Below are 16,282 nucleotides of genomic sequence, written 5' to 3' on the forward strand. Positions count from 1 at the left end.
TTGCAAGCCATGATATCAGAGGAAATAACTGCTATTAAGTGAAAGCTGAACAGCAGTGTACAGGCGAAAAAAGTTTCCTCATTTTCACCAGCTAATAATCAAAACAGTTTGACGCTAGCCAGAAAGAGCCAAAAAATATGGAAACAATTATTGAATTAAATGAAATATCACAAAATTATATGTTATTTTGCATTTTGAGTTTTTAAGGTAAAAGATTTTCATGAAGATTCTGTTATGTATTGACCAAATAAAAGAAAAAGTTTAGGAGTGGTTTAAAGGCGAATGTATGAAATGTGATATCTTAAGATACCAGTGGAAAAATGTATGGATTATTCTTATTTACACGCAGTTTTATTTTAAATTCTGCTGACTGCCTTTATCATTAGGTTGGAATAATTAATTCTATGATGGAATAGAAATGGTTTCACTGACAAGAAAAAGATACCTTACAAGTCTGTTTGATCAAATGCATATAGTTTGTCTTAAAAACTGATGGTGATTGTCATTAAATCTTAAGCTCTGGTTTTACTTTTATATTACACACCCTAACTGCATTAACACTACAATAACAAAACCACGTTTCCTGCTATTTCAAGAAATCTGAAATGGTGATGAAAGACATTTCCTACCACTGATGTCAGTGGTTATTTAAGATGGCAATGAAATGCTTTCTTGTCACTTACCTATGATGAAGTGTTCTTGATCAGATTGTGTTAAACAAAATGGCTGCCATTATATTAGATGTTCTTTCTGAAAACTAGGTTTTCATTACTCTAATAACGTTAGCAGAACAATCTGCATTATGTTTGGCATTAGCTCTTGAATGACTGCCTTTAAATAGTATATTTTAAAAAAATTGGATTACCTTAGTTTTCCATATTAAATATGTATGTTTTTTGTAATACTAATAAAAAACCCACTTTTCATTATTTGAGATAAAAATCAGTTGCCCACCCTGGATCCCAAATTTGTTTTGTTAATTGCGACTACTGGTATGAATTTTTTTCCCCTGAATATCAGACCTGTACTTAGGTCATATCCATAGGACGTAAAGCAAATCAGAAACTTCTAGATCATTTTTTCTTTTGATTTGAGATATAAATAGAGAGATGCATGATGGTGCTGTGTTTTCTCTCATTATTCTTGATATTTCCCATTACCCAGTTAGCTGCTTTCTTTATTTCCTTAAGTGCATCTATACTCTGAGGAAGGTTGGGAGAGAATGAAAAGAAATGAAGACTATAGAACAAGAAAAAAAGATTACAGCATCAATTCAGAAGTGGAGAAGCAACCTTAACATTGGAATAAAAAAAATTTCCCTGTATATCAAATCCTAAACAAGGCTATTGATATCAAGTTGAAGATATTGTAGTTAGTTGAAAAAACAAGTCACAGATATCAGAGATGGTATCTAATTTCTCTATCGTTGAATCTAGGCTTGATAATATGACTTACCTTGGTTAACAGACCACTGGGAAATTTGATTCAAGCAGAGGTTTGAGGAGTGTTGTATGTTGGAGCTTACCTTATCTTGGTGTTTTCTTTTGGAACTCTGAGACTGCTGTATAAAGAAACCCCAAATTTCCTACTGGAGGATGAAATACCACATGGAGCCAGAGACAAGCTGTCCTAGGTCTGATCTCCTTAGACCGACAAGCCTGCCAACCCTCAGACATGTGAGTAAGCCATCATAGATTATTCAGTGCCAGCCATGCTAGTGTAGACCAGATGATCTACTCAGCCAGCCCACAGTATCATAAGAAATAAAAATGTTTGTTATATCAGGCATTAAATTTGGGGTAATTTTGTATGCAAGCAAAAACTAATTGATACAAATATAAAAACAGACCATTTGTTGTTAGATGTAAGCTATCCTAAACATTTTGTTGTTGTTGCACATAAATTTATTTTTGAAAAAGGTGCTTTGATGGAAAACTTAGTTTTAGCTTTCACGAACTCACTGTAGCTTGGATAGACCACTCTATACAGACTCAGTGACTTGAGTCATTCTAGTTCAAAACTGTATATTTCTCTTGAATTCCTAGGTGCTTTAGATAGCTTTGTAAGAATTGGTTGCAATAATTTGTCAAGATATCATCACATTTTCTATGTCTTTTCAACTTTGCCATTATGTTTTTATACCATTATAAAAATGTATACTGAGAACTTTTGGGAACCAAACACATGAGCTATTGCTAATTTGATGTGACACATTGTAGATGTAAGCAATATTAACACTAACATATTTTTCACATTCTGTTGGAATTTGTACAAAACCCTCAAAACTGTCCAAGAAAGACTTTTGCTGTATTTATTGTCAATAAGAATTATATCTCAGGTGTGTGTATAGAGTACATCTTCCTTCCATCTACTTGGGAATAGCCAGATGACAAATTCATTTATATTTGAATAAATGCTCTCTATTTTTACAATTGATTGACATAGGTTTTTGACTGAATGTGAGACTGTTGGAAAAATCAAGAAACTACAGTGCTTAGAAATATCGTTATTCACCTTATGAATACGTTATTCATCTTATTCTATGGCTTTCTTACCTATTGTTGCAAATTTGTCTTGCCATTTTGATCAAGTACATGGATTTGGTTCCTTTTGAATAGGGTCATTTGAAAGCTCATATTTCAGGGATGGCCAGGATGACTTTTTTTTTTTTTTAGTCCAAGATATTTAGAGCTGCAATCTGTTCTTTTGGACACAACTTTTACCAGATGATCCAGATCTTTGTAACCAACTGGCTCTATAATGCTCTTTGTTAGAGAATCAGTTTTGAAATTGACATTTGAATCTGGAAGAGTTACCCATCCAGATTAGTAACAACTTGGCATTTCCAAGGATCAAGTATAATGCATGCTAAAAATCATTATATTGGGGAAAGTAATATGGAGTGAATAAAGTAGAGAATCCTTTCTCAGAAATGAGGAATATGAAAACATAAAATTTCACATATTTAAAATATGGCTCCAGATTTTATTAATAGTAATTTCAAATTAAATCCTTTTGTTGTTTATCAAGGCAACTGAGAGGACTGAACAGTCATACTTAATGGGTATAATGGACTCAAAAATAGGAACTCTTTTGGCATGGAAGGAGGCAGGTCCAGTTAGATCTGGTTTCATGTTAAAAAAGACTAATTTTCTATTGTAACATGTTCCTGTCAGTTTTGTATGAAACAAGGTATTTGCTCTTTAGTAGATGTAGACTAATTCTATTGCCTTTTTGCTAAAAAGAAAGAATGATTTATTTTTGGTGTAAGTGGTGAGATAGTGTGTGGTCATTCTTTATTAAGAATGGGTAAGAGTGAATGTTTCACTGGTGAGTATACATCATACACTTCCTCTAGTGCTGATATAACAAATCCCAGAGAATTGTCCATGGAAAAAAAGTAGAATTTAGACCTAGGTAATTTGAACCTGACCTGCTGATTTGTTGAGTAGCCTTCAACAAATCATTTTAGCCTCAGTTATAACGCGCCTTAAAATACTTAGATGGAAGTTCCCATGTTTAAAACAGAGTATCAGACTAGATTTTTACTTTATACAATACTCAGGGGAAATTTTGAGAGCATTACATAGAATGAGAATTTGGCACAATAGTATTATTATGGATATTGGAACTAAGTGAGCATGTTCAGTATTTACGGCTCTCAACATTACAGCAGCTCTGAATGATGGAAAAACATATTTCTACAGAATTTTTTGAGTGCTGGAGAGACTAGGTGCCATAGAGAGAAATGAATAAGTGTTCTTAGCAGTCTTCCAATTAAAGTAAAAAAGAATCCCTTATGTGGTTTTATATGTTTGTATCCCCAGTGGGGGATTCAGAGATAGTAAAAAAAAAATGAGGGGTGCCTGGGTGGCTCAGTCGTTAAGCATCTGCCTTCGTCTCAGGTCATGATCCCAGGGTCGTGGGATCGAGCCCCACATCAGGCTCCCTGCTCAGCGGGAAGCCTGCTCTCCCTCTCCCACTCACCCTGCTTGTGTTCCTGCTCTTGCTATCTCTCTCTCTCTCTGTCAAATAAATAAATAAAATCTTTAAAAAAAATGAAAGTATCATTTAAAATGTCTCCTTTCATGGACATCCTGCTTTGGATGTGTCTGATTTTGGGATAAATGCCAGGGGATGGCAATGAGGTGACACAGAACTTTACAGTGTCAGACTCATCCACTCTGGATGCCTAAAGTCAGATGCAGAGGAACCTGAGGGTTTCATGTAGCCCTTTGGAAAGACAGTCATTTTTGAGAGGTGTGAAAAATCTCTTTTTGCCTGTTGTAAATCATTTATCTCCTAGATTCTCAAATCAAGATGTGTTGATAGGATGATATCAGGTTGTTGTTAGATTAGACATTCGAGTAGGCTGTGATCAGAAATGTGAAAGTGATAATCCTGAGACCTGTGGCTGATACTATACTGCATGGAATTAGCCTGGTGGTTCTGGAAGCCTGGATATAATTTCATCTCAGTCATGTGGAAGAAGCTTAGTGAAGGAAACTGAAAACACTTCCAGGTTCTTTGGGTTATTCCACAATTCTTTACTGTGCACCTACTTTGCGCCAGGCACTATGCCTGCTTTGGGGATGTGGTGGTCCAAAAGACAAATGCTTAATGATACTGCTGCTACAGTAGGCAGCTGCCCTTCTGAGTAATTGTTGTTACTGTTTTTAATAAACTCAGTTCATGTGAAATGTAAACATTCTTTATATTGGGCTTGATGTTATAATGCTAAGCTTCAACAAATATTGCAGTCTGAGGTGGACCTAAAAATATCAACTTATTTTATTTGTTCATTAAGTATTCATTCAATTAAAGTTTAGTTTGAGCCCATTTTTAAGTAGTAGGCACTTTCCCAGTGAGTTCACATTGAATTTGTCCTGGGATTGGCATCTGTAACTGCTCTCTGAAAAGGTTTTTGCTGTAGTGAGACTGCTCCTAAGACTGTGACCAGCCTGAAGTATTCGTTTTTACTTGTTCTTGCTGGTTTATTTATATCTTCCTTGGCATCTAGTAGGTGATTTGGAACCATATATTGTTTATTATTTTTTTCATACTCAATCCAACAGTCATCTTATTGTAGACAACAGACATTCATCAAGCATTTATTGTACACTTGAAATGCTTTGCCCTGTGGAAGCCCAGGGCCTAGCTTCAAGGTCCCTGCAATCTAAAGAAGGGGCAGATAAGTAAGCATTTATAATAGAGGATGATAAATGGCACAACATATATAAACACTGGATTTTGAAGGAACACAGAAGAGGGTCACTAACTCAGACTTGTAGAATCATCAAGATGGGAAGGATAAAACCCACTTGTATTAGGTAGCTATTACTGTGTAACAAATTGCCATAAAACAAGTGGCTTAAAACTACGGTGAACATTTTTTCTCTCTGGATCAGGAATTTGGGAGCATTTAGCTGGGCAGTTCTTGAGGTAGTAGTTGAGATGCCAGCCCAGGATGCTGTCATTTAAAAACTTGACTGGAGCTAGAGGATAAGCTTTCAAGGTGGTTCACTCACATGGCATATAAATCTAAGATGTTTGTTGGTGGGAGACCTCAGTTCCTTCCTGTGGAGGCCTTACTATAGGACTGCTTGAATGTTTCCATGACGTAGAGGTTGGCTTCCCCCAGAGAGAATGATCCAAAAGACACCAAGGCTGAAAACCTAGTATTTTTTATGACAGCCTAGGCAGTAATGCACTTCTCTAGTATTCTCCTGGCATCATGGGTGAGCTATGACAGTGTGTGGGAGGAGACTACACCTGTGAATACCAGGAGGTGAGGATTACTGGAGTCATCTTGGGGACTGGCTACCACACCATGGTTAGCATCTGTGATTTGATGCTAGTCCCTGGAGCATTAACTCACTTGGGCTCTGGAAACTACCATTGATTATGTGGGCCTTTGAATTTCATGTTATACAGGTTTCTGTTAACAGTTACTGTTCCTGGAGTCATGTGGAGTAACAAGATGTTAGCAAAACACTGGATACAGATGTTTCTTAATTCAGTGCCACTGATGAATTAATTCTAGTGGTGTCACTGACAGTTAATAGGTTTCAGGCAACATCACAGAAAAAAACATATTTGCTGTTAAACATGGGGATTACAAAATAATTGTTCTTTCTAATGGTGTCACTGAGACATTCTCATGGGGCTCCAAGTGGCAGTCTCTTTCCCTGGAGGCTTGACAATTAGCCATTTACATAGATTGGCCCATATTGTTCCTAAAGCTCTAATGTGAATTTCAAGCGTATTATGCAATGGGCCATTTAGTACTCAATAATGTGAGCATCCTCCAGATCCTATCTCAGAAAAGTGATGAAGCCACTAAGTATTTGGGACTTGAGGTCTGAAACCTTTGTTCAGTAGGGAAAGTGGATGTTAATGATTAAAAGTTGATGCTTATTATATTTACCAGATAATAGTATTTTACTAATACTTTTCCATTTCTGTGGTTGTGTCAAAAATGGTTTAGAAAGAGGCTATAAGTCTTCTTAATTCCAATTAAACCTCAGAGCCACCCACGTAAACATTATCACTTAAGTACAATGTGCTTATTTGTATTAACTCCACTACAAGATTCTGGATTGAGTCTTTTAATCCCCTTGTATATAAAATCTTAGGGCTGTTACTATTCTAGTCCAATCATTTGCCTGTTGGTATTAGGTTTTAATATAGCTTCAGATTAACATAGCTCAGACTTTGCTGCCTATTGGGTTTTGGCATCTGCATTTATCCATGTGGGATCTGGCCCTTTTCTTCCAGGTTGTCATTATGAATGAGCACTGAGTTAGTGGTGTTTATAGAGTATTTTCTGCCTATAGAGCATTTGTGCAATCCAATTGGTTATTAGACTTCCCATTTAAAGCAAGACTTCCCATAGCCATTCTGACATCCGGAGTCCACAGTTTCAGTACCAAGCTTGCTAGCATCTAATGCACTTATAGTATTTTCCATAGTTTGTCATTTGATGAAAGCAGAGTTACATTCATGCACCAAAGTCCAAGATACAGAGATTGTTGAGTATATATATTTCATCTTCTTCCTATAACTCATACTCTCTTAATCTGTGTAGGCATCCCATCACTTAGGATGTGCCAGTGTGTATCCCTCAGTCTGTACCAGTCTAGCCATAGAAGTGTGGAGGCCAAACTCTAATAGATTAGTTACTTAACTCCCCGGGCCATATCCAGATTCCTTCTGCTGGTAGAAGAGAGGGGAACCACGAGGAGTATTCTGTTTCTCACTGGGCTGTTCACACTTAAGTAGCCCTGGGGCTCTTTCAGATTCTTTCAGTTACCTAACCAAGTCCTTGATTTACCTATTGAATGTTGCTCAAATAACATTTCATGATTGTGACTAGACTTTTCTTTGCCTACAATAATCTCCCTTCAAACATTATCTCTCTATTTACTATAGCCAACTTATTTTCAATTTTTTTGAGGTTTTTAGTATATGCTATTTGGCTTTTTCACCCCTACATCTTAGTTTCTTAAAGCAAGGGGAAAATAACTTGAAATGATAAGGTTTGGGATCACTACAAATTCCCTTTCTTTCCTTAGCTGCATTCCAAATGGCCATGCCTCTGGTCTGAACTCGGAAAGCTAGAGATACTGTCCCAGCTTTCAGAAATCCCCTAAAGGGCCCATTCCATCACTACGTCAACCCCTTGTCAGTAGTTTTCTCGTAGGAAATTGTGATTGAATCAGAGGTTCACCCCCCATATTCACCACTGCTCCTTTCTACCTATAGTCATATGTTTACATGTATCTGTCTTGATGCTTTTTACCTGTTTCAGAGAAAGGGGCAGTGCAGTGTAGACATTGTGTTTTGGCAATATGTGGAAAAATTTGAAACATGGCCCTGCAATTTCCTAGTGGAGGAACCATGGGTGAATTATTTATTGTCTGAAGTGTCTTCATATGCGAATTGGGGATAATACTAGTTTAATGGGGATGATTAAATAGGAATACATTTATATACCCAAGTGCTTGGAATCTAGCAGACAATCAACAAATGTCAACTTCATTTCTCCATCCTTATCTCTTCCTAGCTCAGACTCCTATCTCTTCTGGGGTCTTGTTCCATCAATCCCAGAGCTTAAGGTCCCACCTCTCACGTACACACTCATTCTTTCATATTAGTAACTTCCCTCTCTACCCTGGTTTTTCATTTAGTTATTGTTCCAGTTCCTTTTTCTTCATATCCTAGCTTATTGAAAAGGTTGTCTAAACTTTGTCATGTCTCATTTACTACTGCATGGACCAATAATTGGCTTTTACCTTCATCTGACCATTGAAATTGCTCATACCAAGTTCCTAGTACCTGCTGGATTAAAATATAATGGATACTTTTCAGTTCTTACCTTCCTTGACCTATTTATAGCGTATTACAACATTGATAATTCCTTAAAATTCTTTCCTATTTTAGATTCTTCTCTATTTCTCTGAATGCTGCCATATTCTTGTAAACTTTCTCTTACTGTTTACCACTTTAACATTAGTATGTTAGTCTCTGCTCTTTTCTCTTCTCTTCCTTTTTTCTCTCCCTCTCCCACTTTCTTTAATGTACTTCTCTGTGGGTGTTTTCTTCCTCCCCAACAACTGCAGAATACCAAGCAAATGTGGAATGTCTACCAAGATAGTAGAACAAACTGTGATTACCTAAAATTGTATGGATGAATCTCAAAGACGTTGTTTTGAGCAGAAGAAGCTGGACACACAAAAAACTAAAAACTGTATGGTTTTATTTACATGGAGTTTGTTAATGGGCAGAATTATATACAGTGTTAGAAATCAGAGCAGTGGTTGCCTATAGGAGCATGGGGATTGACTGGAATGGTTCCTTGGGAACTTTCTGGGGTTGATGGACAACTTCTATATTTTGATTGAGTGTTGGTTGATGGTCTATACATTTAAAAAAATTTTTGAATTGCATACTTGAGACCTGAGCATTTCATTGTATGTAATATTTACGTCAAAAAAGAAAAGGTCATTGGCAGAGACGTGGTGATAGTAAATGTTAGAAAACAAATCTTTCCTCCATATTCTCTCCCACCTCTCATAGGAATTTCAAAGTGTTCTGTATTGAGCAGGGTCTGCTTCATCTGAGGCTAATATTGACTAAGATATAAATTTTGTAGTTTAGAAGGTTGGCCAGCAAGGTATGTCCCTGAACTGAAGAAGTATGAAGGAAAGACACCTCTGTATGCTAGTCCAATGCTGGGACTGACACTTATAATGTCAGATATTTAGTTGCATGAAGGGAAAAATTTCTTCTACCTTTATATACAGTGCAAGCACCAAACTAATGGAACTGTGTGCTTGAAGTACTTGGTTTTTATATTTCAGATCTTTTCAACATAATAGAGGTCGAAGAGGGTTGGAAAGGGAAATGTGCCAACCTGCCAAATTCCATAAATACAATTATTTGAGGAAATTTGGTAAAAATGCATTAGAACTATGAGTACATTTAGTGACATTTAAATTATGCCAATAAGCTTTGACGTAAACCAGGCAAAGCAAATTTCCCAAGTAGGAAAAATTCATTTGCCTCTTTAAGTAATTGAAACATAATTTCCCAAACTCAAGATATCTAAAATGTGTGCACTGATTTAGTATACTTAGTTCAAGTTTGAGGTAATGGGACAAAGAATCTTGACTGGTTCTAATGGATTCTCTCCCTTGTGAGGATGTGTGACTTACAGATTTCCAAGTGGCCTATCGTACTGTCCAGATCTCTGTTTTTTTTTCTGGAGAGAGGAGCCTTTGTTCGATAACACCTTTCTTCACATTCAAAAGTGACAAATTATTACATATAATAACTTGTATCTCTTTAAAGAGGTAAAATTATATATTGTGATTATGAAAAATTCAGCATATTTATGTTTCCTGAAAGATGTTTCATTTTCTTCACATTTCGTATAGTAGTTTTATTCATTTATATTCTTTGGAGCCATTCTTGGTTATTTTGTTAGTGGAATTTAGAACTCTTTTTTTTTTCTATCAAGGTGCCGTAAAGATAGTTTCAGGAAAATGAGGACTGAGAAACAATTTTCTGGTTCAGTCCTTTTTTCCCCTCTTTATTCTCGGTGTCTTGTTGAAAGATTTGTATCCAGGTTAAATTTTCTTCCTTGCTATGCTGTTTTTGTCTCATCATATTACCTTACTACACTCTATTAAAGGCAACATCTTCTGTTGCCATGGAAATGAATTTAGAGTCACAGATTTGGCATTCTGACTCCCATTTCTTTACCAAGCAGGAAAGGTGTATGTGCTAAGGAAGTAAGCCCGTGTTTAAGCATAAACCCATGTGGTAATCTCTAAAAGTAGGAAAGCCAATATGATAGATATAGAGGCCTCAAATAGACATTTTAAATATCTAGTTTATGATAAACAAGGTTTCTCTTGTAATGACTAATACCAAATAAACCAATTAAACAATATTAGGACTTTTACTTGTTAAGATTTGGATTTATAAAGTCATTTTTATTCTACTTAACATGTCAGCTAGCATGCTTAGTGGTGATCCAAATAAATGCTGTGTGTCTCTCATTCTCCCTAATTTGCCATGACCTTAGACATGTATACATGAAAATTAATGTATTATACAGTTGTTGGGCTGGGTCTCTTTTGGACATTTTCTCTCAGTCTCTGGGTCTGTTCAGATGCACATTTTATGTGTATATATGTATATATAAATGTGAACTGAAAAAATAGATTGATTACATAATATCCTCAGTATTTTATTGCCCCCCTCTTCTTCTGTCCCTTTCTCTCTATTTTTTCTCTCTCTCTCTTCCAACCATCCTTCTGGAAGAAATTTAGTGAGTAAATATGAGGAATTGATGTGATCATCACCACTATTAGGCTTAATGAGCTTTTGGCTTTGTCCTTCCTCACGCTGTTGTACAGTTCTACAGAGCTGGTGCTGTGCATACAGATGGGCACTTGGCTAGCAGAAATATACTTTATGTACTTTATTTCATGTATCCATGTATACACAATGCACACAGAGACATGGTTCACAATTCCCTGTCACAGGAAATGTCATGCAATATATTAATCATAAACATCCTAAAAATTGGACCTGATCTCTTTAATATCCTATTTGCTGTTGCGATGGAAATATTTCCTAACAAAAATATTCAAGTTTGCCAAACTAACGTAGTGATCTCCAGTGTAACATACTGCTTTCCAAGTATTCTACAATTTTATGATACTAATGTCATGTCGCCAAACTTGGCCACCAGGCTTGTTCCAAATGTTGAATTCTTAGTAAAAATGCTTTTATAATAGCTCCCATTTCCTTGCCCAGACTCTCAAATCTGTGAAGTGTCCAAATTTATTATTAATTTTTTAATGCCTCTCATTGAGTCCTCTAATATAGAACTGTTTGAAATCCCCTCATCTTTTTAGCCTGTTTTGATTCATTGTCTTTTGTTTATTTTGTTTTATGCAAATTATTTTGAGACAAAAATAAGGATTCATATTTATAGTCTTCTTACTTACCACTGTTTGTATTTTTTTAGGGTAATGAGTCAGTGTTTATGGGGATGGCATGTTTTTGTTTTGTTCAGTGGATTTTTTTTGTCATGCACATGTAAGACAATGATTTGTGGTGCTGATGCCCATTATTCCTCTTTTGTTCTTAATGTTCTGAATCCTAATTTAAATATAATTTTCTCCAGCTTATTATGAATACAGTTATGTTAAACAACCAAAACCACATAAAATCCCTAGAAGTAAAATGGTGGTTTTTGTAGGAAGATGTGTGCATTTCTAAGTGTCTTAGGGACTGAGGTGAAAGAAAATTAAAGAATGGAGGGAAAGCAAAAGAAAGAGTTAAACTGTTTTTTGTTAGAATTAAAGTTTTATCATTTTGCTTCACTATCTGGGTTTATTGTTAATATGGACAGAGGTATATATTAAAATGTGCTATTTGCCCATTCAAAGAGTAGAGGTACTACTCCAACTTTACCATAGAACTGAAAATTTTCACTATTAGCATTACTCCATCTAATCTTAGAAAGACTATACTCTTGGGAAAGACTAAGAACAGTTATTTTGGTCTTAAACCACTTTGGATTATTGTAATGTTTTCATAAGAATAGATATTTGCTACATTTATTTGGAATTATTCATTGGAATAGTTCAAGAACATGAAGCTTGAAAAAAGAATGACAGAGGGTTGGCTGATGCAGGTGGGATGTCTATAGCTGGAGACAGGCTAAGGCACTGACAGCTATTGTAGTCACCAAAGATGAAGGATATAGACAAGAAACAATGACAAACTGCCTTAATCATGAGTTTGTCTCAGGCTAATTATTAATTTTTACCCTTTTATATATCTTGTATAGGGTAGTCCCATTAGTCTATGTCAGACAGTGTGGCACCGAGTTTTTCTGATATCATTTTTTAAAGGGTAGAGATACATTGTAAACATCTATAAAATTTTCAGTTTTAAAATTGTCCTTCATTAATTGATTTAAACCTTCCTTGAAATTAACTGTGTTTTTGGTCTTTACCATTTTCTGTGATGTTTATTACTTACCAAGTAAAATTTTATCTTATTTATTTCCAAATTACTTAGTTCTGTGCCAAAGGAACACTTCTTGGTTTTAGTGTTCACTATAATGGATCTACATTCAACTTCACTATACTTGTTGGTAATACTAACAAGTTGATAAAGTATTATGCTTATTGATATGTGGACAGCAAAGAAAACATGGAATCCCCAGTTTAGGAGGCTACCATTACAATTAGGGAGATAACATCTAGTAATAAAATGCTAGCAAGGTATTTATACTGAGAACAAATGAATGGGTATAGAGAATTACTGTAATGAATTCAGGAAGAGAGAAATCATGGTGGATTAGGTAGAAAAGGAAGAGTCATGGAAAAGTCAGGCCAGGATTTGCCTAAAATGTGTTTCTGACAATGTCAGAAATAAATGCTTTCATCTCAGCACGGTATAGTAATTCTTCTTTCAAGAGTCAGTAAAGTTACACCCTTTCCTCTTGCCCAGATAATTTCCTTCATCCTGAGACCCCCATTTAATTCAAATCTCTCTTCAGATGTTTTCTTTCCTGACTGGAATTCAGTTTTTCAAGTCTTTTATCAGCTTCTTCATCTCTTCAGTCCTTTCACTTACCTTTAGTTGGACTTTCTCCATGTTGCTGTTTTTTGAAGTATGGCATCAACAGACATGCACAGTACATTTTACTTTGGTTTTTGTACAGGAGAGCATGATGTGTTCTGTTTTATTTCATATGCTCCTCTTTGATTATATATTGAACTTTGATGTCTTTTTTTATAAAGAGAAATATTGGGTTTGCTCTCAGGTTCTTTCTTGGGACTGAAACTTTTATCTCAGAGTGTGCCATCTTTTATTTTTTATTTTATTTTATTTTTGCCATCTTTTAAATGTAGTTTAAATTTGGCTACTCAAAGTAGTTCAGTGTCATTGGAAATCTTAGAGATTCCTTTGTGCATACTCTTTTGAGATTATTTATAATATAAGACCAATTTCAGGATTCATTCTTGCAGACCCTATTATTTATGCTTTTCTTCTATCCAAAGAAATGCTCATGTCTTTATCTTCTTAACTTCTCTCTTCCATTCCCTATCTATGACAATTCAGTCCTCCTTGCCACCTTTCACTCAAAATTAATTTAAAAGTATATTTTGGTGTAAAACTTTGCCTAAGCCATTTTGAAAATCAGCATCTCTCATAGTACATTGTATCTAATAGTAAAGTTAAAATCAATACCAACAGTATTTGAACCTGACTGGAGAGAGATCTTTCAGAACTTCTCAAGAGGATAGCAGCTTTGGTAATGTCAAATAAGTCAATGTTCTAATGTGATAGTCTGTAAAATTGGATTGACCAAGGCACCCATATTCCATACTTGCAAATGGGATAGAAAATAGACAAAAAGAATGATGAATAGGAAAAATACGAGCTAAATATTAAAAGAAAGGTGGAAAGTTCTCAGACACTGATGGATGAGTATTACACACTTATATAAAGTATAGGCCTGAAGATATAGTAAAAGAGAACCAAAATTTATATATGCAGTATTTATCTAATATCTTTAAAAATAGTATGTATTTATCTTTATTCCTGTTTATTATCTAGCCTATTAATTTTGTGGCCTGTAACTATGAGTCAAGTTTTAAAGGAATTAAAGACAGTTGAAAATTCAAGTCACATATGAGCATATACTAAATGAACCCATTTGGCATCCCCTATATAGTAAGGCCAGTCAGAAAATGAGAATTAAGTAGGAGGACTGAACAGTGGGATACTGCCAAACTCATTGAGAAAAGTTGTCTGTAATTATTATCTCTATATACTTACCCAATATTTACTCTACAGAATTGGTGGCTTTGTGTTTACCACTCATTTAAAAGTGCGTTGCTGTATTTAACAGTAAATTCTTAATCTCTGAACCTGAAGTGTTTCTCCTCATTCTCCTCTTACTTGCTTTCTTTGTAACCTGTGGCAATGCAGTCTAATTTGGCCTGAGAGTGTGTTGGTGTGGGAGTTAGAGGAATGTCAAAGTGAAAGGCACAAATGAGTATTTCTGCCTACTCTTATGGAACCCAAGAACATCTAAAATTTCATCAAAATAATTGTGGGAGTAGTGCTTCCTATATGTTCTGTTGAACAATTCTTGATGACCTGTGGTAAGCTGCCATTTTTCTCCTTTCCTGCTAAAGCTCAGAAGCAGGCAGTTATGTTACAGGTGCTGAAGGAGAGTAGAAACACCCTTGCTGCTTGTCAAAGAGACCACAGCTTCATCCAGCTGTTTCCCAGTGTCCAGTGTCATTGACACTCTGGTGACTTGATGCTGGTAACTGTTGTTGCCAAAGCAGCTTATTATTGTTTTTGGTCCCTATGTAAGTTGCTGACATCGGTGTTATTTGATTATTTAGACTTTCAAATATTTATGAAAACCACTGTGAAACTGGGCGTGAGTCCTTGGGGACTGAATCTGGGAACAATCCTGAATCATTTAAAAAAACAACAGCTTTATTGAGATATAATTCACATACCACACATTTCTTTCATTTGAAATGTGCCATTCAGTGATTTTCAGTATATTCAGAGTTGTACAACCACTACCGTAATCAATTTTAAATCATTTCAGCATGCCAAAATGAAGCCCTGTACCTATTAGCCATTACTTCCTATTTTTCCTCAATTCCCAGCCTATGCAACTACTAATTTACTTTTTGTATCTGTAATTTGCCTGCTTTGGACATTTCGTATAAATGGAATCATACAGTATGTATTCCATTGTGACTTTTTTTCATTTAGAATAATCTTCTCAAGGTTTATCTATGTTGTAGCATGAATTAGTACTTCCCCCCTTTTTATTGCTGGATAATATTCCATTGTATGGATATACCACATTTCATTCATCCATCCATAAGTTGATGAACATTTTGGTTGTTTTCACCTTTTGTTTATTATGAATAATGTTGCTATAATTGTGTACAAGTTTTTGTGGGAACATATGTTTTAAATTCCTTTGGAAATATACCTAGGGATGGAATTGCTGGGTCATATGGTAGATCTCTGTTTAACATTTTGAGGAACAGCCAGATGGTTTTACAAAGTAGCTACATGATTTTACAATCCCACTAGCAATGTATAAAGGTTTCACTTTCTCCACATTCTCATCAACACTTACTATTCTCTTTTTTAAAGTGGATATGAAGTGGTATCTCACTATGGTTTTGATTTGCATTTCACTGATGGCTAATGATGTTGAGCATCTTTTTGTGTGTTTGTTGGCCATTTTTGTATCTTTTTTGGAGAAATATCTATTCAGAAACTTTCTTCAATTCTTAGCTGGGTTGTCTTTTTATTATTGAGTTAATAAGTGCTCTTTATATAGTCTAAATGCAAATCTCTTATCATATATATGGTTTGCAGATATTTTTTCCTGTCTGTGGGTTGCCTTTTCATTTTCTTCATGGTATCTTTCGAAGCACAAGAGTTTAAAAATTTTTTATAATGTCCAACTTAAGTAATTTTTCTTTTGTTGCCTGTGTTTTTAGTGTCATGCAAGAAAGCTTTGTCTAACCCAAGGTCACAAAGATTTACTTCTATATTTTCTTCTAAGAGTTTCATAGTTTTAGTTATGTTTAGGTCTATGATACATTTTGAGTTAATTTTTATGTATGGTGTGAAGAAGGAGTTCAACTTTATTCTTTTGCATATTTGTATCCAATTGTTCTAGTACCATTTATTGACAAGA

This window comes from Eumetopias jubatus, unplaced genomic scaffold (assembly GCF_037043125.1).
Source record: "Eumetopias jubatus isolate StellerSeaLion01/CBP00866 unplaced genomic scaffold, mEumJub1_p1.0 scaffold_2, whole genome shotgun sequence".
NCBI lineage: Eukaryota > Metazoa > Chordata > Mammalia > Carnivora > Otariidae > Eumetopias > Eumetopias jubatus.